Genomic DNA, 8,722 nt, shown 5'->3' on the forward strand with positions numbered 1-8,722 from the left:
TTGGTGGTTCTGTAAGGACACCAAAATTGCTATTTCAGGATAGCTACTGGACACCACACTAAGTATTCCAAATACAATTAAAATGCATTTGTCAAAGGTAGCAGATAAAATAAATACCCTTGTTTCCACTTAATACCCACTATATATGAAGAGTTACCCTAATAGTGTCTCTTAAATATGCACAAATACTATGGGTCAGTGTTAAAGTACATGTCAAAAGAAAGGAAACTGAGTAGAAGAAAATTTGGTCTTATGAGAATGAATTCCAATCTAAGTATCAAAGATGATAGATGAAGACTGTAAATTGAGAAAATATTTTAAAAGGTTGAACAAAAATGAGAGGTCCATTGAAGGCCAGCCTTCTAATTCCAATTTGGATTGAAACATTCAAAAAATGGATCAATTTAAATTGCTTATTTTATTTTAATTAAAGAAAGTCAGGTAGTTTGCAAAAAGAAATTTCAAGTTCTCCTGCAGTCTAAGTATGATATTACTATTCAGTTTAAATAGAATATTCACTGCCACAGGAAAAGGATTTCAAAGGTCACAGAGTATCCACAAGCTCTACCACTGACACCAATAATGGTGGTTTAAATTCGGCAATGATTCCCAAGAACATTGTATAAATATAATTCCTTCACTCCAAATGTTCTTTTCTAATTCTCTCCAGGAGGATGGAGAGCAATATAAAAACGTGGCATTTTTACATAGACAAACATAATTTTACTCATTGTAATTACTGCAGCCAGTCTTGGCAAATCCTCAGTAGAAGAAATCTTGTCTTCCTCCATAATCGTCTGGACACATGAATATGCTTCCTTCCATAACTTTTCCCAACACTGAGGACTTCCCATGTACTTCCCATTACAATAGTCAACTTTGATGCCAGGATCTGATGGGAGGTGAAGTTTAGCTGGGAAAGTACTAGCATTAATATGGTCACTATTCTAACTCTAATTACCTTCTTTATTTTTTTAAGTTGACTTTCAATCCTTTTCTGGTACAGAACAATTGACCTTTGTCTTCTTCCTTTAGAAAACCACAATTAAAAATATTTATGGTGTGCAGTAATGCATTCACTTCTTATGGCAAAGTCTTGCCAATTGGTGTTTTTCTCCTCTATTTCAGATGATTACATGTTCAGCATTTACAAGGTATTGTACAAATTTCAGCAGGAAATTGTAAGCCTTTATCTTTTGACAGCACGAAGGAATTACTGCCCTTTTTAAAATAGCCTCTCTATTTTGTCCAAATAAATGATTCATGCTGAAGACTTATGATGTCTTTTGTTGGTTTCTGTGAATTTCAATGCCAGCAGTCAAAAGGGAAAAAAGAAGTTGTGTATTTCTGAACATTTCAACAAATTACAGGTTTTATTTGGGAAGGAGGATGCATTCAAATATCTTTAGTTCTGGTTACTTCTTCCTTCTATGCTTTATTAATGGAAAGCTTACAGTGAGGAAAGGAAAATAAATGAGAGGGTAGGAAACAGATATATATTTTTTTTTCTCTGTTCAGTGCCCAGTTAGTTTCTTTATGATCACAGGGATAAAAATAGTAAAGAATGTCCATAGCCGTGTTCAGTTAATACCTCCTACCAATAGCAGAGAAATCCTTAGAAAAATAACAGTATCACTTTGTGAGGATGGCTCATTCTAGAGTTTTCTGAACAGATACAGTGCTAAATAATATAAAATGAGCTATTAACATGGTCATATTATTTGTTTTGTGCTATTTTACTTGCAGAAATGTTTTTCCTTTGGGGAAATCAAACCCTAAGCTTTGTGCCTGATAGACAAATGATAGACAAATGCCATACCACTGAGCAACACACCACCTCCACACTTGTCATTTTCTTAGACTTAATTTCTTTGGAAGATGGAGCCAGAAGGCATTTAATTGTACTTTTATCTCAGTCATGGATGCATCTGCGCACATAGCCAACTGCTTAAGAGCTTCAGCTCATCTGTGTTTAAGTATCTGTTAAAACTTGGCAATTCCATTTTTTAGCATGTTGTTACAATCTTTCACTTCCCCAGAGGTCCGGAGGTTTTCCATTTCAGCACTAATGGTCTTTTAGAAGGAGGAAATTTTGTCTAGGGACAATGTCCTGTGCAATGTGATTTTTTTTTCTTTCTGTTTTTGTTTTTTGTTTTGGGCATTTGTTGTTTACACACATGAGATTTCCTGTAGTACCCTCTTCATTCCTGACAACTAAAAATCATCTCCAGGCATTGAAAATTACTCTACTTGGGTAACAAAATGGTGACAGAATCACCATTCTAACCTACGCACATATTCCAATCCAAATTCAACACATGTGACCACACATGGAATTCTCATGTCTTTTCCGGGAGCTGCATAATGAATCAAAACATGAACATATGGATATGTCTACAGATCCTCATTTTCTCTGTTGAACACATACATTGCTGAGATGTGTGTTTATCACTCATACAAATAATTTATTCATACACATGTGCAACGCATGACTCTAGATTTCAATATTCTAATGGAGAGTTTTAACAATTATGGCAAAGTAATGTTTTTGGTATATAGTACAGATTTAACACTTCCCTGTTTTCTAAGAGATACAGAATATAACTCACTATCTTGTATACATTGGAAGCTTGGTGTTATCAAAGCAATGTTTTGACAAAATTTCATGATAATTTCCTTGCTATTTAGTGACTGCATGTTTCATCAATATTCATCTGTGAAACCTTCAAATATCAGGATTTGATCTCTTTGATTTGATATAAGGTAAAGCATAAAATACTGACAAATTATCCATATTTACATGGGAGCAATATGTTTTTCTAGTATTCTTATTTTTTCATATCTTGAGGCTTTTTGAAAAATATTTTGGTATATAAGTTTATATCTGTATATATGCATACATATATATTTACAAAAAGCAGAGTAAATCTATATAAAAACTGCCACATAAAGGACCATTCCATAATAATAACAAACTAAAATGCTTTTACTAGCTAATGCATAATTCTTCACAGAATGATTCTAGGTAATATATGAAGTTTTCAATATATGCAGATTTTGGACAGAACAGTTAAGCATGCCCTGTATAAAAATTTCAATCCCTAGAGAAATGTTAACAAATTCTTGTAATATATTTAATTGGAAATTTGTTTTATGGAAACGTATGAAATGCAAAGACAAATATGGTAGGGTTCAAAGCCCAGAGACCAGAAAAGCTTGAAATAACAAGAAGGATTTAATTTCTCACAGAATGCTATAATCATAAATTTGGGAATAGCTTAAGTGAGTTCAGGCTCAAGTCTTCATGAGTTTGAATGGTTGTCTCTGCTGGAAAATGCATCTCCCAGGGCTATCCAGAGGGAGCTTTCTATTGGCCACTCCAATTCTACTTTCCATGGATCTTTCCATAAAATAACATCACTCTCCTCACAATAAAGATTCTGGCATTCTCCACAGTAGGTAACATAGGAGAGAACAAGGGGTCTTCCTTCCCAGTGAGCCAGAAAATTAATTACACTTTTGCCAGCTCCAAAACAAGTGAGAGAATGGATCTGAAGAAGGTTGTAGGCAATAGGAAGTGCTGTCCATAGCAAGCTTGAAATACTTTTGTCTGAAATGAAACATAAATTAGGGTCATTTTGCAGATGATTACAAACAAAGTATTTTGGATTGAAAGATAATGGTATGTTTAAAGAGAAAATTATTTCAGGAAGAAGAGGGGAGAAAATTAGGGAAAAAAATGTATTTCCAAACTTCTGAGTGACATTTTTCTTTCAAAATTGTCTCTACTATAAATGAATTTTCTGTGAAGAATTCTTGACAGGACAGCAAACAATCCATACAAACTCCCTCTTTTCAGTAAATATTAATATTCTTTAAAGTTAAAAAAAAAACCACACATTCTGGGATGGAGTGTGGCCTAGTGGGAGAGTGCTTGCCTAGCATGCATGAAGACCTATGTGTAAAGGAAAAAGCTGGAAGTGGTGCTGTGGCTCAAGTGGTAGAGTATTAGCCTTGAAAAAGCCCAAGGGCAGTGTCCAGGCCCTGAGTTCTAGACCAGGACTGGCCAAACAAAAACAATTTCTTCAATTTCTTAGTACATAAGGAGTTTTTTTTTTTTGAAGGGCGGGGGGGTCATGGACTTGAATTACACCTGGGTGCTGTCTCTGAGCTCTTCAGCTCAAGGTTACCTCCCTACACTTGAACCAAGCCCTACTATCTGTTTTCTAGAGGATTGTTGGAGATAAGAGTCTCAGGTCCTTTTGTGCCTAGGCTGGCTTCATACCTTGATCCTTGATCTCAGGCTCCTGAGTAGTTAGGATTACAGGTGAGAGCCACTGCACAATTACATAAGCAGGTTTTAAATTTCTTAAGCCTCTGTGCGGTGGCTCTCACCTGCCTCCAAGTGACATTGATGGCCTTCTAATTCTAGTATACTTATCTTAAATATGTTTTATTTTCCTAAGTTCTTTCATTTCTTTTTTTATCTTCATATCCATTGTACTTTTATTTTTTCCATATATTTTTACTGTAATTATTAATAGAAGTTTTACATTATATACAGCAGATACAAGGTGCATTATTTCACATATATTGATATGCTTTCTCATGTCTTGGTCCCCATTTCCCTCCCCCCAACCCCACCCCTCATCTTATTTTCCTCCCTTTCTTATCCAACTTCAAAAAAACAAATATGCATATATATACATATATATTATAACAGACAACCAGGTGAAATACTTTAACAATATGAGATACCCAAGGGACAGCAAAATCGATGAGAAATAGCATAGTACATTAATGACAACAATCACTTATTCTATAGCTTTTATTAAGCATCATACTATATGGCCTTATGTATCTAGGTTTTCTCCTATTGTAAATCTCTGCTAGGAGAGCCCAAAGTTTCTACTGATTATGACAAATCAGGGAAACCACTGAGCCTATGTTCCTTGGAGTCTGGCTTACTTCACTTAATATGATTTTTTGTAAGTCTTTCCATTTCCTAACAAATTGGGCGATGTCATTCTTTCTGACAGCAGCAAAGAATTCCATTGTGTACAAATCCACACCTTGTTTATCTATTCATGAACTGAGGGGCATCTGGGTTGGTTCCATATTTTTGCTATGGTAAATAGTGCTGCAATGAACATCATTTTGCTAGTGGATTTAGTATGTCCTTGTTTCTGGACTATAGGGTAAATTCCAAGTAGTGGAATTGCTGGGTCATAGGGGAGCTCTGTGTTTAGTCTTTTGAGGAATTGCCATTCTGCTTTCCATAGTGATTGAATGAGTTTACACTCCCACCAACAGTGCAATAGTGATCCCTCCTGGCCACATCCCCTCCAGCATCTGTTGTTATTAGTTTTCTTGATCCTGGCCATTCTAACTGGAGTGAGGTGGAATCTTAGAGTTGTTTTGATTTGCATTTCTTTTATGACCAGAGATGTTAAGCATTTCTTCATGTGTCTATAGGCCATTTTTGTTTCTTCTTCAGAGAAGACTCTCTTCAAGTCTTTGGCCCATCTTTTAAAGGGATGGTTGTTACTTTGGAGATTAGTTTTTGAGTGATTCAAATTTTTGAGCTGTTGATATATTTTAGATATGAGGCCTTTGTCCGTTGTATGGTTGTTAAAGATCTTCTCCCACTCTGTAGGCTTCCTAATTAGTTTACTAGCTATATCCTTTGCCATACAAAAGCTCTGCAGTTTAATGCAGTCCCACTTATCCAGCCTTTCTCTGATTTGTTGTGTTTCTTGGTCCTTATTGAGAAAGTTTCTACCTGTGCCAAGGAGGCCTAGTTTATCTCCTATTCCTTCTTGTAAAGTTTTCAGAGTGTCGGCTTTTACCTCGAGGTCTTTGATCCATTTGGAGTTAATTCTAGTGCAGGGTGACAAAGAAGGATCCAACTTTAGTTTTCTGCAGGTGCTTAACCAGTTCTGTCAGTACCACTTTTTGAAGAGGCTGTCTTTCTTCCATTCTATTTTTCGGCTCCCTTGTCAAAGATTAGGTGGCCATAGGTCTGTGGTTTAATATCTGGGTCCTCAGTTCTATTCCATTGGTCTTCAGGCTTGTTCTTGTGTCAGTACCAAGCTGTTTTGATAATTATTGCTCTGTAATAGAGCCTAAAGTTTGGTATTGAAATTCCTCCTGTGCTGTTCTTTCTGCTAAGAAGTGTTTTTGTTATACGGGGTCTTTTATTATTCCATATGAAATTTTGAATTGCTCTTTTATTTCTTTAAAGAATGACATTGGGATATTGATGGGTATTGTGTTGAATTTGTAGATAGCCCTCAGCAAGATTGTCATTTTCACCATGTTAATTCTTCTAATCCAGGAGCATGGGAGGTTTTTCCATTTCCTCAGTTCTGCTTTAATTTCCTTTTTCAGGGTTTTCAAGTTTTCCTCAAAAAGGTCCTTTACATTCTTAGTTAATTCCTAGGCACTTCATTTTCTCTGAGGCTATTGCAAAAGGAGTTGGTTTCCTGATTATTGCCTCATTTCTATCACTGTTGGCATAGAGGAAGGCAGTTGATTTTTGAGGGTTAATTTTATACCCTGCTACTTTGCCAAAGTTTTGAATCAGCTCAAGGATCTTGGGAGTGGAGCCTATAGGGTTCTTTCAATACAGAATCATGTCATCTGCAAAGAGGAAAAGTTTCACTTCCTTTTTCCCTATTTGGATCCTCTTTATGCTTGTTTCTTGCCTTATTGCTCTGGCTAGGAACTCTACTACTATGTTAAAGAGGAGTGGAGAGATTGGGCATCCTTGTCTTGTTCCTGATTTTAGAGGGAATGGCTTTAGCTTTTCACCATTAATTATAATGCTAGCTGTGGGTTTGTCATACACAGCCTTTATTATACTGAGGAATGTTCCATGAATTCCTATTTTCTCCAGAGATTTTAGCATAAAGGGGTGTTGGATCTTGTTAAATGCCTTTTCTGCATCTATGGAAACAATCATGTGATTTTTGCCCTACTCCTGTTCTTGTGTTGAACTATATTAATTGATTTGTGTATATTGAAGCAGCTTTGCCGCGCTGTGATGAATCCTGTTTGATCCTAGTGTATAATTTTTTTGAGGTATGAAATTTCCCCTGCGCTGCCAGAACTGGTATCTGGGCGGGAGCTCAGAAAGAGTCACACTGAACTACTGCCATTGTCTACTGATTGTCAAACCAATCTTTTTATAAGTAGATTTGGAGGGCTGTTTTCTTCTGAGATAAAGTTTGCATATGGTAATTTGGACAGGTCTTAAGTACCCAAATAACTGGATTTTTGACAAATGCATGTAACTTAATGAAACATTAATTCCACAATGCCTCCATGATATCTGTGACTTTGGTCTTACTTGTTCCCACAATCCTGCAGCACTCCAAACTTTCACACCGAGTTGCCAGGTGATTTGTTTATATCTCTCTTTTGTCTTTATTTTTTTCATATAATATCTTCTGCTTTTCCCCAGAGTGATCTGAAATTATAATCTTCCTACCAGTCTCTCCTGAGTTGGTAGGATACCATCATAACCAGGTAAATACTGTTAAACCTTACACACTTTCCAAGTCATATACTTTCCAATCAAAATGTTTAAGAGGAGTTTATTTGTATACTCAAGAAAGAATACATGGATAACTTGTCAGGGACACTGTTTCTTCATTTTCTTATAATTAATTTTATTGTAAAGCTGATGTACAGAGGGGTTACAATTTCATGTAAGGTAATTAGCAGATTTCTTGATGTACTATTGTTACCTCCTCCCTGGTGTTTCTCCCACTTTCCTTCCTCCTTAGCCACCATCCCAATTTGTAAAAGTCTTTTTCAATCTACTGTTTTGGAAGAATTGCTGTTGCATGGGTTCATTCTTTTTCCTTTCTGTCACCATTTTCTTGTTCCTCTTCCTTTCTCAAATCAATGCATGTATATACAAGACACAGGATGCTAAACTCAAATACAGTGAAAACAGTATAAACTGAAGGGAAAAGAAAGAAAAAAGAAATAACTTGACACAGTGCATTAAAAACAACAAAGAAAAATCTCCCGTTCCCCTATCTTGGAGTTCATTTTGATTAGCATCATTTTATATGATCATGTGCACATAGAAATTGAGCTATTGTAATCCTCTGTTAGGATTATCCTGGATGTATACTAATTATTACAAATGAGGGAAATCAGTTATATCTGGAGCATTATAATTCATTTTGTACTAATTTCAAGGAAATGGCATGATACACTAATTATCCAGTTCGTAATTTTCTTCTTTCTGAACAATATCAAAAGAAACTAGTTTATACTACCTATTTATGAGAAATAACAAAGTAGGTTTGTTACTTTGGTCCATCATTTTTTAAAAAAAATTTGCCAGTCCTGTGGCTTGAACTGGGCACTGTCCTTGAGCTTTCTTAAGGCTAGCCCCCTACCACCGAGCCACAGCAACACTTCCTGCATTTTTGTGTATGTGGTACTGAGGAATCGAACCAGGTCTTTATGCATGCTAGGCAAGCACTCTACCACTAGGTCATGCGCTGAGGTCATGCTCTATCATTTTTTTCTTTTTACTAATTATATGTAAGCATGTATCAGTGCTTATATATGTTTCTATTCTAATGTTTTGGTTTGCCTATTTTTCTTTCATTTTAATTTTTATTCTTTTCATCATAAATTAATTTGATTACAGAAGTTGGAAATTTAGATATTTTGAAAGCAATTTGTAGCCCTTTGGTCT

The 8,722-nt window shown here is 35.7% G+C and overlaps 1 long non-coding RNA gene across 2 annotated transcripts in view; it reads left to right on the plus strand.

Moving 5' to 3' along the window:
* The window catches only part of LOC150052947 (uncharacterized), a 530,194-nt gene extending 522,664 nt beyond the window's left edge, over nucleotides 1-7,530 (plus strand). For both annotated transcript variants that reach the window (XR_016538140.1, XR_016538138.1), the window contains one exon: nucleotides 7,466-7,530. This is a non-coding gene — a long non-coding RNA (uncharacterized LOC150052947). The remainder of the gene's footprint in view (nucleotides 1-7,465) is intronic.
* The last annotated feature ends 1,192 nt before the right edge of the window (nucleotides 7,531-8,722 follow it).

The sequence above is a fragment of the Megascapheus bottae genome, chromosome 16 (genome assembly GCF_031878675.1).
Source record: "Megascapheus bottae isolate mThoBot1 chromosome 16, mThoBot2.hap1, whole genome shotgun sequence".
Classification (NCBI taxonomy): Eukaryota; Metazoa; Chordata; class Mammalia; order Rodentia; family Geomyidae; genus Megascapheus; species Megascapheus bottae.